The sequence below is a fragment of the Anas acuta genome, unplaced genomic scaffold (assembly GCF_963932015.1).
Source record: "Anas acuta unplaced genomic scaffold, bAnaAcu1.1 SCAFFOLD_137, whole genome shotgun sequence".
Taxonomy (NCBI): Eukaryota; Metazoa; Chordata; class Aves; order Anseriformes; family Anatidae; genus Anas; species Anas acuta.
The window spans coordinates 5087-18576 of NW_027076073.1; the positions used below are offsets into that span (position 1 = coordinate 5087).

The window sequence follows — 13490 nt, forward strand, 5'->3', positions numbered from 1 at the left end:
CCATACATTCCCCCCACACACACTCCCCTACACTCTCCTCACCTACACTCCCCTACACACACCTCCCCTACACACTGCTCCCCTACACTCCTCTACACTCTGCTCCCCTACCCTCTTCTTCACCCAGTTCCCCTACACTCCCCTACATTCTGCTCCCCTACCCTCTTCTTGACTCAGTTCCCCTACACTCTCCTACACTCTGCTCCCCTACCCTCCCCTACATTCTGCTCCCCTACCCTCTTCTTCACTCAGTTCCCCTACACTCCCCTACACACACCTCCCCTACCTTCACCTTCACTCAGTTCCCCTACACTCCCCTTCCCTACACTCCACTCCACTCTCCTCTCCTACACTCCCCTATACTCTCCTCCCCTACGCTCCCCTACACTCTCCTCACCAAACAATCCCCTCCCCTACACTACCCTACACTACCATACACTACCCTACACTCCACTACACTCTGCTCCCCTGCCCTCCCCTGCCCTCCCGTGCCCTCCCCTGCCCTCCCGTGCCCTCCCCAGAACTCCCCTGCCCTCCCCAGAACTCCCCTGCCCTCCCCTGCCCTCCCATTCTCGTTTTTACCCTTCCCTCCCCTCCCTCCCGTTCTCTTCATTCCCTCCCCTTCCCTCCCATCTTCTCCTTTCTTCTTCTCCTCTCTTCTCCTTTCTTTCACAAATTGCAATGGAGAACAGGGAGAAGCATCACTTCCAGTCACTTCCGTCGTTCTCGTAGCTTGTGTCACTGCCTGATTCATGGCAATCCATCAGCAGTATCCAGAAGCGTTCCAGCTGCTGTGCTACTAGGTGAGCAGCAGTCTCCAAGGGGCAATCACGGACTTCTTGCTGTGGCTCGGACACGGCACTTTCAAGTCCACCCTGGCTTGGCCATGTCCTCTTGCTACGTCCCCACCTACATTACAGTTCTGCTTAGAAGCCGAAGCACGGTGCTGAAGTAGTTCCACTCCTTCCATTTGCAATGATTGAGTTTGTCTAGCCAAGTGGTTTCTGTCCATAGAACACAAGAAAGAGGTTTTGCTTAGAAACAACGCAAGGAGGACTTCTTTTCCACATGGGCAAGGAATAGTCACGCTTTTCTAATAGAGACTCCAGTGGAAGAGAGAATGACAGATCATTCCGAGAGCTTTGAAATATCCCTTGGGGATGCTTAGTGCAGAGGACCAGAGGAAAGCTGTCCAAAGGACACCAGAGAATCACTCTGAATTACTTCCTCACAGACACATGTCCTTACTATGTCTGATATGGCTTCATGTCTGATATGGCTTCAGCTGGTTTCAGGGTTCTTGTTCACCTAAAACCTAAATTCGGAGTTGTAAATGAAGATGGAAAGATTGACAAATGTATAAATCACTGATGGGGAAAAAAAAAAAAAAAAAAAAAAAAAGAAAAAAAAGTGCTTTGAGAACTTTGGCCATTAGCCCTGGAAAGCATCAAAGTACTGTCCTCTGAAGCAAATGCCTTCTTCTCTTGATACCTAAAGAGGTAAATCAATCCAATGTTGTAACATTAGAAAAGCAAACACTAAACACAAGCAAAGGAGAAGAACACAAGTAAGCAATTGCAATGCCTATGGGGCTATTGCAGGGTTAGGCAAAGAACTATTGTACCATGAAATCTTGGGATAGAAGAAATATTATGTGCATTTTTTACTGTTTCATTTGTTGAGCTAATTTAGAAGTGGATATAAAATTGTTTTCTTTTTTTTTTTTTTCCTCTTGAGTTCACTCCTTTTTATAGGATTTCATAATAGAATAGATATATACTAAATAAAAAAAAAAAAAAAAGATTCCAAGCAGGTAATCATATTCACAATTATTTTTTCAATCCAGAAACAATAGCAAGGATGAGCTGAAAAGTATTTCTATGCCATTAGAGTGTCAAGGTGTGTCCCATACGTTAGTAACAGTCAGAGGATTCATTTTGGAGAACAAAAGATATCTTGAAAGAAGTAAAGACAGAAGTAAATATGCATGCATGTACATCTCTCTCTCTCTCTACAGAAACCTAAGAAACTCGTATGCAGGTTAGCTTCTTGCGCTCTCTTCTCAAAGTTCTAGTGAATACAGCATCAGTGTGTGTTCCAAACATTACCCTCAGTCCAGCACGGATACACACGAGAGGTCAGTCTGCAGGTTGCGCAGGCCAAGAAACTGCTCTGGCTTGATGGGAAGAGCCAAGGCAGAAGTTGCTGTCAGAGAAAAGATGCTGTCAAAGCGTGTCACGTCCATGCTAGAGCCTCTCTCCCACCATCTAGCTCTACTGCATCTAGATGCATCTATACTAGAGTGTCGCTACTTAGCCAGTCTGGGGGATCTTAGGAGCCTTCTGAAGACCCAGAGGAGGGGCTCTTTGTCCTTTCTGTTTTAACAGCCAGTGAAAACTCTTACCATTTGACACAGAGTGGCTGAAAAACACAAAGTGGACTTGCAATCTTCACAGCTTCGAAGCAAGTGGAGATTGTGGAGGTTGTGGAGTAACCAAGGAAACTGTTGATCTAGAAGCAGCCTACAGATTGTGTTTAGCCAGGGCCTTGTATTGCCCTTCTGGCTGATCTGCCAGCAATTCAAGAAAGTCTCCCTGGCAAGCCAGCCCTGGAGTCACCCAAAACTTGGTGAAACCCATGAGATTAGAAAGGAGACAGTTGCACTCCATAAACTGCAGGTTTCTGTGCTTTTTGCTTGCTTGCTTGCTTGCTTGTTTTCCAGGCTGAATTGGATTAGCTGGACAAGTTGGCAGCTGCCTACAGACAAATACCTTATCAGGAGTCTAAACTACGGGATTGCTCTAACTGAGAACAATGAATTGGACTTGACGTCCTTAGGAAGTCTTTCCAGCTACGCTTTCTACCACTACAGAAATGCACCTGATTCTTTCACAAAGCTTACGGGTGCTGACTGCAAATAGTCCTCATCATTCTCCATTGCCTTCCTCATCTCCATTCTCTTTTGGCCCGTGAAGCTTTTCCGAGCAGAGATGAAGATCAGCTCTAATACGCAGTCTGGGATTCTGCAAAGGAAAAGAAGAATCCTCCTGAAAACTCTTTGCAACCTCACCCGCCATCCCCAAAGCAAAGAAGAGCAAAAGAACACCGCTTGATCACAGCAAGCATCAACTCGAGCATAGGTCTCCTGCAAGTGTAGCGGGGTTCAACAGCTGCCAAACAAGCTTAAGGAGCACACCCAGAATCAAGTCCATCAAACCGTGTCTTCAAACAGGTGCTTGAAAGAGTTAGGTTTTCTTAGGCGTGAGGAATGAAAAAGAAAGCAAGAACTGACAACTTACCAGCACACAGTTTCCCTCGAGCTTGCTTGGCTTCATTCCGCACCTGAGGCTGGGCTCCCAAGCAGGATTGAGCAGCATTGTGCAGAAATGCCAAAGCCTCCCCAGCTGTGCTGGATCTTCAGCCCCAAGGGCTTTGGCTCTGTTGCCTCCTCAGCAACATGGGCAATTGCCCAGGCAAGCCGGTGTCCAGCAGCTCGACTCAGGAAGCGCAGCCCCCCCTTGCCACCGCTTGCCACTCACACCAGGAGCCCCCGCGGTGGTGGCAGCCGTTGCGCGGCGCTTGGTGCAGTGCGGTGCGGTGTGGGCAGAGGGCTGCGGGCTCCTTCTCCTCGGGGGCGGCTCTGCCATGGGGCGTCCGCCGCGGGGCTGCTGAGGCGGCGGGGGGCTCCATGGGGGAGCGGAGGGCAATGTGCGCTGGGGCTGGGACGGGCCTGGGGCTGGGGCACCGCGCCGCCGCCGCCATGCCAAGCGGCACTCCTGGCATCTGTGCTGCAGAGCCAGCCAGTGTGATGCCTTGGCGTTTGTGACTTCACAGAATCACAGAATGTCTACGTTGGAAGAGACCTCAAGACCATCGAGTGCCAAACAAAGGCAACTCTGCATTTCCTTCTTAAACACCCGGTTTCTTCAGAAAAACAAAACAAAACAAAACAAAAGAAAAACAAAACAAAAAACACAGAACTTCATCCCTCACACGGGATTCCTGAAGTGAGCCTGCAGGGGCTGCCAAAGGCAGCAGCTCCTCAAGCACTGCTCCCACACGGCTCCCTACCACGGGCTCCATCCATCCCCCAGGAGCAAACTTGGTCAAACTAAGCCCCTTTGGAGATATTGTATGGCAGGCCTTACCAAATGCCGGACAAAGGAGAAGATCTAACCCATTTAGGAAACCAATATTTGCAACAACATCTTACAGTTTGGTGCAAGCAACTAGAACAAATCAATGTTTTAGGCACTAGACCTTTTATTTGCCTCCCAAGGGGAAGGATGCACTTTAATCAATATTAGTTGCTGTATGTGTGTAAATGAGGCAGGAGGAATTGAGACTGAGCACGAAAACATTTGAGGAAAGACTACGGTAATAAGGTGATTAGTCTAAGGTGATTACGTAAGGTAATTCAAGATGACACCTCCTGGGGTTTTCGAGAATTATGCAACAAAATAACCTTTTGGTTACCCAACTTTTCTTGGCTTAAGCAATCGTTTAGAGGAATCCTGATCTTCTTTTTAAGAGTAGTAGTCTTGACTTGTGTAGTGGTACAATGTGCATTTTGGTGCTGTATGAAGGACTAGATTATGATACCTGGAAGTGTAACTGAAACAAGCACCAAGTCAAAACTGGTAAGAATTTAATGAAAACTTTTAATCAAGAAGGATTGTAATAAGCCAAAGAATTTTCTTAGGCTCAAGAAAAGGGGGGACTTGAGACAGGGAACAAGATAAAGACTGGTGATTCCTAGGTCTGAGCTAGCACCATTGTATGTTAAGCACCCGAAAGACGAGGAAGTAAAAGACTGTGTCTTTTACTTTCCGCTGGCTCTTTGCTTGTAATACAAGCTTCACCATTCTAACTTGCAATTTAGGCAATCTTAAAACAACTGCATAAAGCAGTGGAAAGGAGCAAGGAAATTTCCAGAGTTGCAACACCTTTTAAGCTAATGACACCAAAACAAGATACAAACAAGTAATAGAAAAGCATCCTTTTTTATGTTGATGTCAAGATGCAAAATATCCAAATTAACAACAGATGTGAGTAACCTAAGCAGGCTTTCAAGGAAAGTGGATTAAATTGACTTTACTTCTTGACACTATTTCATTTAACTATTTAGCGCAATAACAGGTAATAGGCTAAAATATTGATCGTTAGCCAAAGCAAACCTTGTTAAAGTATTTGAAGAGGATAGCTCTGAGCTCATCAGCAGACAAGGAAACTAGTTTTCCTATTGCATTATCCTCACTCTGTGAAAGGATCTGTGAAGAGGATCTAAGCAAGTACTGGCGACTCTGAATACTTTCATTCTTGTAATTAATAGCAGCCTCCAGGGCTTCAATTCCTTCTTCCAGCTGCAAAAGGACATGTTCTTCCTACACAGAAACACAGGAGTGAGATTGTAAAAAAAGTACAAAACAAACCTTTGTGTGCATAAGACATTAACTTCATTCTCAAAGGTGAATCTAAATTGAAGAGCAAGACTAACTAGTAGTTGTACAGAGAATGGAATGGGAAAAATAAGAGGAAGAGTACAAATCTAGAACCTGCTTGGAGCAAGCAGGAAATGTCTTGATATCCCTTCCACAGACCAGAGTTCAAACAAATGGTTCATCACCACAAAAGCCTACATTCTATTCTTCCTCCATTTTCCCCTCCCCACAATTTGATGACTTCTATTACTTTTTCAGTTGAACTAGTTTTCTAATTAGCGATTAATGAACCAATCAGATCTGTAAGCAGTTTGGTGACCATTATCTGTGCAGGAAGGTGGCAGAAATTCATGCCCTGAAGTATTGCAGAAGATTCTGTGGAGTGAAGCAAATAGGATTCTTTCTGGCATGCTATCAGCTCAGTAATAGGCCCCAACTGCTGCTTCTCAAGACCTAAAACAAAACTGTGTATTTGACATCAATTTATTCAATCTTCAACTTAATTATACTGATCAATTCAAGTGTGTAACATCCATAATATGGCTTATTTTCATTGTAACTATATGGAGGCCTTCAGGTGAGGTTTGGTCTTTCACAAAAGCCTATGAAAAAAAAAATCAAGGGACATCACTATTAGAGTACTTCACCTTGTTCTATGTCCTGATAGGAAAATAGCTGCCTAAGATAAATTGATGGACATCCTGTTTCATTATTTCTAATTATAGAATTGTTAGGCCAGCGACATTTGTCCGGACTCTAGCTAAAGTAAGTAAGTTCCTCTGAAAGTATATGTTGTTCCCTGTTATGGAAGTAGTGCCATTATAGCAGTACTTTCATGTCGGCTGTTAACAAAAACACCCAACCTCAGTTCCTTGATTCTCTACTGTCTAATACTGGGAGACATTTTAGGTCATGATTGGAATACTTTATTATACAACATTGCCTAAAACTTTGATGTATCTCAGAGATAGTTACTTACTTCAGCTGACAACACTTTTCAGTTACCCTCTTTCAGTTTCTCATCCACACTATTTCTTCTCCTGAGTAGCTGATCCCTTTCCTTCTGAAGAACCTGAATTTTTTCCAGAATGTCTGTCTTATCTTCAGTAGTGCTGTCCTGAAGCTGCATACCTTTATCACACAATTCCTGGTCCAGCATACTTAAGCGAGTAGACAATTTCATACTATCTTTGTTTAAAGCCTTTAAAAAAAAAAAAAAGAGAGAGAGAGAGAGAGAGAGAAAGAAATAAGAGGAAGAATGAAAGAAACCGTAAGTATAAAACTCCTTCCCCATAAACATGTACATGAGACTGTCGCATCCTAAAGTGGAAGACCTGTCTACTTCTTGTAAAGGGACGCCATTTAGGCTAAGTAGACAGCTACCATAAAATTTACTATTTAATCAAAAGATGAAAGAAAACAAAGAAAAGCAATGTGCAGTTTTCTACATATCTTACATGAGTTAGTCATTACGGTGACAATGACACTTCAATTTCTGTTTCTCAGTAGCCAAAGTAAATAATACAGAATGTTTCTCTGCCATGTTCTCTACTTTGCAGGCACTGAGCAATTTTTTAGATATCGTTATTTAATGTGCTGCAATAACAGAACTTTGGAAGTCAGATTTTGTTTTGTTGTTAGAATTTCGGGGATATCATGTAAATAAAGGTTATTACATTCTATTATTCATGTTTAAAATGTTCATTTGATCAAGCCACACAATAATGTAATGGCAGCGCTAGAGATACAAGTTGCATGGCTTAAACCTCTTCTGTTATCCGGCTGCCCTCCTCCCATAGTCTTTTCAGGCAGCTCTACAATTGTGTTAAATTTCTTTCTTTCTTTCTTTTTTTTATTTCTTAAATCACCTGGCTAGATCTCAGTTTCTTGATTTCTAGGAGGCTCTTCTCTTGCAATAATGCTTCTTTTTTAGCTACAATGGCTTCTCTTTTCTTTAAATCTTCTTCTAGTTCCGCTAACTGTTGGTGCTGTTGCAGAATTCTTTCCATTTCTTCATCCAGCCATTTCTTTTGCTCTTCTAACTTCTACAATTTAAACAGAGATCCAGAGAGCATTAACGAGGACTATTTGGGTCAGAATTTTATGACTATGTTTTTCCTCTTTTAGAGTAACTGATAAAACGTGAGAAATCAACATTTCAATTCTTAACATTAAGTGTTCAACAGAATCCTGATTCAGGATAATACAGAAATAGGACTGACTTAAGGAGAGGCTCAGCAATGTTATATTACTACATCTTATGCAAACAATTTTATCAGATGCTTTTAAGGAAATGTATTATTTTCCTAAAAACAGTTATAGAAATAGATGTCATATATAGAATGACAACAACTAAGTTTGAAAGGTACCACAAGAAATCAGCTAGCCCATCCTCATTGCATGATTCTTGCCCAAGACCAAGATTTGTGGAAAAACACATCGTGATGAGAAACTCTGATGCTGAAAGAAAGAAAAAATGGGAGTTCTGATCCTGCTAGCAGAGTCTATTATAAGTCTCTTCTGAAGCAATGGTTTATCAGTGGGCATATTGCTGGTATGGCTAAGAAGTTGCTTTTATTTCATTTTTTAAATTGATTTTCACCTCTAAAGACTTTGGTTAACTCATGAAACTCTCATGTTCCAATGTCTAGTTCTGAAATCATGCAGGTAGCACTGTTGCACAGGAAACCTACTATTCTAACACTGTCATGAACAACCAAAACCATAGCCATTTGTCATATTTGTCAGATGGGAAAAGAAATAAACAAACAAACCATGCAACATTTATAACAGAGCTCATCAGAATCACCTTCAAACCTACCAGACAACCAAACTCGTTGAATTTCCAGCTATCTGCATTACTACCTTTGACAAGTCATAGAAAAAACAAAGACATTACAGCCCTCTCCTTTCGTTCATTCAAAACCAGTTAAAGAGCTTCTTGACTTGTCTCAGTTTTTGCTACAACAAAAAAATAACAATTTAAAAAAAAAACAGGGGAGGGAGGACGGAATACTCTTCTTCCAAACGCTTTACAAAGATGACACGGGGTGAATAAAGACACCTTTCTTTTCAGTGTCCACACAGATTTGGAATAGATTAGCTACCTCTGATTTCTGTAAAGTCCACACCGAGTTATTTTTCTTCTTTTTAAATGCAGCAATCTCTCTGTCTTTAAGAATCTTCTGTTGCTGTTCCATCTTAAGCTGAAGTTCCTCTAAACAAAAACAAACAAACAAAACTCTTTCTGCCTCAGTCAGTGTGTTTTTCAAACACATTTAATGACAGAATCTACACAATCATGAAATCAGAAATATTGAACTAATTTACATGCAAAATTGCAACTCAGGGCTAGACATCACATAATAACATTCAAAAAAATAGCTGAAGAGAAAGGAAGAATGAAGATTTCTGTGAAAATACTTATACACAATTTCTTCAGTGTCAAGTAAGCAATTACTTAAAAGGACAAAATCTGGTAGTATAGTACATTGCCTTTGGGAAAACAAAGGTCAAACTGGTTGATCTTATTCTTTGTCATAAGGAAACAGAAAGAATCCTACTTTAATTTGTAGCTGGTCCCGCTGAAGCTCTGCTTCTAGTTGCTTCTTTTTTTTCACTCTCCTCACGCAGTCTTTTCTCTAGCAGGGTCTGCTGATGCTTCATCTGAGCCACGTTCTGCTCAAGTTCTATTGCTCGTTTTTCACTTTGGTTAGATAGAGAAGCCAGATTCTTAGTGTCTTGCTTCTTCTTCTGTAAGGCCTGAATGTTCACGGAAAATTTCAGCTTAACAACAGGAAAACTTAAAACTAAAACCCGACTCAGGTTAATTCTCTATTTCACTGAGTTAGGACAGTGAGCAAGACTTGCTACATTTTGCCACAACAATCACACATTATCTCTAAGGTCTCTGAGCCTTCGTAAAATCATCAAAGACAGAACTATCTAACTACTTAGTTGTTAAATAGTAGTGGGTATAACTGTGTGAAGGTTCTCATTGGCTACTTCAATCCAACTAGCTTCAATTGTGTGAAGCTGGTGAGAGTTTCACAATCAGAGTGTACGGATTTCAAAGGTGATGCTGAGACAGGAATTTGCAAATCCTAATGGTCATATTGGAAATACCTGCACTTTCAGCTTAGCTGCATCCATCTTCTTTCGGAACTCTCTTTGCAGCTTGGCTTTCTCAGCTCCTTATTCTCCAGCTCCTGAAGCTGCTTTTGAGTTTCGGCCAGTTCCATTTTGGCCTGCTGGGATTCTTGTTCCGGTTTAGTTATCTTCAAAGAATATTGCCTGCTTACACACTCTGCATCCTTACCTTAAAGACATCATATCCAAATAGTTTTAAAACAGCAAGCTAATAATTTGCAATGTATCACTTAAACCTGTAATTGAATCGTTACTTACTTCATCCTGATTAAACCAAAAATTTCTGAGACATTTTCCAAACCTAAACAAACAGCTCCCTTATAACACTGAAATATAGATGAACAAAGGAATCTTAAATCTGAACTCTTCATAAATCATCTGATGTCACCAAAGAAAGTAACACCTGAGTGCCACATCAAGTGAAAATTTTCTGCCTACTGCAGTCCTTGACAAAATAGCTTGCCTGTATTATTATGTTTTTTGTTGTTTGTTTGTATGTTTGTTTCTTTGTTCCCCAGAAGAATATGCTACATATTTCTCAGCTTTCAACTTGGTAATCAGCAAAAAACTCTCGATTGTGTTTCTACTGATTTGCCCTGTTCGGGCAATCTGATTTGCTCTGTTTGGGATTCCGTGAGTACTGTTACTGGGGGCGCACAATGTTTCTCAATGCCAAAAGACTGCCTCAGGAGAATATGTACACACTAGAAGAGTGTGATTGAAACAGGTAAGCACAGATCTTTAGGGTCATCACAATGATAAGTTTCTGGCAAGCATATATATATCAGGACAGGTGTGTAATGATATAGGCTAACAGGGACACTGACCTTTTCCCTCATCCACTTCTGACTCCTGCTTCTCTACTGCTATGATGGCAATGCAAGCATTCCCAGCACAGTGTCGTATCTTCTCTCCTATCCCAGACACTGGGTGACAAACACATGTCCATGAAGAGATCAGTTGCACTAAGCATACATGAAAAATTACACTATAGGTGGACAAACACAATAAGCTACAAAACACAAAAAAATATTTAACAAACAAATCTGCAGATCACAGCTGAGTAGGACACAATAAAAATTTGCAGCCTTCAATGCACTCATAGCAAGTAATTCATAGAAGTTAGGAAACTGTAAGTTACCAGAAGTATTCCCGCAGAAGAAAATTACCCAAAAACTAAGATATGCAGGTCTTCAGAAGTTTTGTGTCTTTTTTCTTGCTTATTTCTGAATGTCTTCATTTCAATTTTTCAGTCACTTACCTGTTCTTACTAATTCCTTAATAAGTTCTTCTTTCATTTTGATGTTAAGTGCAAGTTCTCCCATTTTTTGCTTGGCCTCAGTGAGTCTCAACTCTGAATTCTTTAATTTCTGCATGTTAAAAACATGACTTTTCTGGAGGCAGTCGATTTCTTCACCTTGAAAGAAAACAAAGCAATGTGGAAACCAAAAAAAAAAGGAATAAAAATGGAATAAAAGGAATACACTCTTTAGCCAAAAGACAGTGATCTGAAATATAGTATGTATAGAATTCTTACAGATGAAGCGAAAGAGCCAAAAGGAGAGAGTATTGCAAAGAGTCTTTTCCCTGCCATCTAAATACGGAAATGACAGCATGCATTAGCATTTAAAGAATGCTAATGAATGCTAATCTGAGAGAGAAAAAACATATTTAATTTAAGCATTTTCAGTGCATCTCTGATGAAATAATAGCATGTTTCCTTTTCTTGAACTAGTACTAGATTTGTAGGTCAAGTGCTTTCTCGCTAGTAAGTAGTACTCAAACATTAAGGTCACTGATGTCAATTTCAGAAAAGGGAAAAGGAAAATAATTAAAAAATAAATTTATGTTGAGCTATAATGAAAAAAGTATTTGTAGCAAATAAAGACATTTTGATGAGAAAAATAATTACATGTGATAAAGACATTATTGCATATTCTAGTACTATATCTAACACAATTTACTCTCATGACTTCCATTTTACCTGTGGCTGTATCAGTCTGTGGCACAGATTTGTCACATAAGCTGGACTTGTCAACTTGACATTTCATGTCACTTTGCTCAAAGGGAAAGCACAGAGAAGCCTGTTTTCGTGTCCATTTTTGGTTTATTGAATGCCTAAGAAAGAATGGAAAACATGATACATTCTAAACACAAAGGGATTTTTTTTCTTTTAACTTTATATAAAGTACATGATATTAAAGAGAAGAGTGCCAAACTGAGAAAGCTTACATAAGCATTTGCACCTTCTTCTTCCCATGCTTGATCTTGTTGGATGATGTCCCCAAAACAAAGATCATGCAATCTTTATCGCATCAAAAAAACGTGGTTTTTAAACTAGTTTCATAATATGCCTAGTTGGTCCTGCAAATTTATTTTAAGTAGTATCACAAATGGCCTCACATTACAGTAGGATTAGGCAGTAATATTGTATTTGCTATATATTTATCTGTAACAAAAGTTAAAGAAAAAATTACCTAAATGAGAAAAAAAAAAATAAATTACTTTTGACTGTCTGTATTTTCTTTCTCTTCATCACTCTGATAGAGAGGTGGCAGTGAAGGACTTCATCTTGATCTTCTATGTAGCTCAGTATCATCTGGCTACGAGCACGGAATCCTGCCATCATCCGAGCCAGGGAAAAAGCAGGGGGACTGGTATACACCTGCCAAAAAGCACCAAAAAAACACTTGGAATAGTTCAGTAATTCTTTATTGATATTCCAATAGTATTTCAGTTTAAAAGTCTTTCACTACCTGACCTTGTATGCAGAATTGCAGGTGTTTAAATAATATTTCTGAGTACCTGTGTACCAGAAGGTTTTGCAAGAGAAGGTTCTGCTTAGAACACTTGTCCCAAGTGCAAAAGAAGGTACTGTTACCAACTTATTACCCAAAATGTTCAGTTTATCAGTACAGAATAATCATTCATTTTGGTAATGCTTCCTATCTGAACTGTTAAACATTGCACAAAAAGATCACTAAAGACTACAGCTTTATGACTGTGATAAATTCTGTGTTTTAAGTCAATTTGTATGGGGCTTTGAGCAACCTGATCTAGTGAAAGGTGTCTCTGTCCATGGCAGAGTTGGACTAGATGATTTTTAAAGGTCCCTTCAAACTCCAGCCATTCTGGGATTCAAAATGTAAGCCCATAGATTTTGGACAACTGGGACATAGCGTGTGTTGCAAGACATTCAAAAGTACTTTTTCAGTCTTCCATGCTAAAATGCTTCAAAGCTAAACAGCAGCTGACAATAGGTCACCATAATTTGTCACGCCAAACTGAATTATTGAACGATAACTGTTAAAAAAAATGTAATGCTTAGGTAGACCTTACCTTTCGTGTCTCTGTCCCTGAAGATGGGTAAAGCGAGTGTAGCAGACTCTTTGTGAGTGGGACACTGTATGGCCTTCTTGCAGATGCCGTAACAGCAGGCCCATCTCCACAAGCACTTGAGAAGTCCCAAGTTTTCACAACCATAAACTTCTCTAATTTTTCTTTTAGCTGATCAATAAGGATTTGCTGTTCCACCATTTTTTCATTCTCATATGAAAAAAACAAAAACAAAAACGGTTGCTGATCATCAGGTTTGCATCATACCTTTCTAAATTCATTATAAAGGTCAGTCTTCTTGTATATCATTCACTAACTCTAAATTCTTCTGCAGTGCACAGGCAAATTCTGCAACAAACTGAAAATTCTCTGGCATGACAGGTAGAATCTTACCTCTCCCCAAACTCCAATCATTTTTTTTGAGACATTTTTGTCTCTAAAGGACCTGTCCTATATAAATTATGTCAGCTAGATTTAGACATCTAGTGAGAAGTAGATGACATATTTATCAGCCCTTGCTTGCCTTATTTGTGTGTTCATGGATAAATAAAACGGTAATTCAAG

The 13490-nt window shown here is 40.3% G+C and overlaps 1 long non-coding RNA gene and 1 pseudogene across 1 annotated transcript; both read right to left on the minus strand.

Moving 5' to 3' along the window:
• Nucleotides 1-607: 607 nt before the first annotated feature.
• Nucleotides 608-4376, minus strand: LOC137848906 (uncharacterized). Its single transcript, XR_011091581.1, has 3 exons — nt 3300-4376; nt 2903-3023; nt 608-2205 (listed from the first exon to the last, which is right to left on the minus strand). It is a non-coding gene; the product is annotated as an uncharacterized lncRNA (long non-coding RNA).
• Nucleotides 4377-5162: 786 nt separating this feature from the next.
• The window catches only part of LOC137848904 (kinesin-like protein KIF27), a 96113-nt pseudogene continuing 87785 nt past the window's right edge, over nt 5163-13490 (minus strand).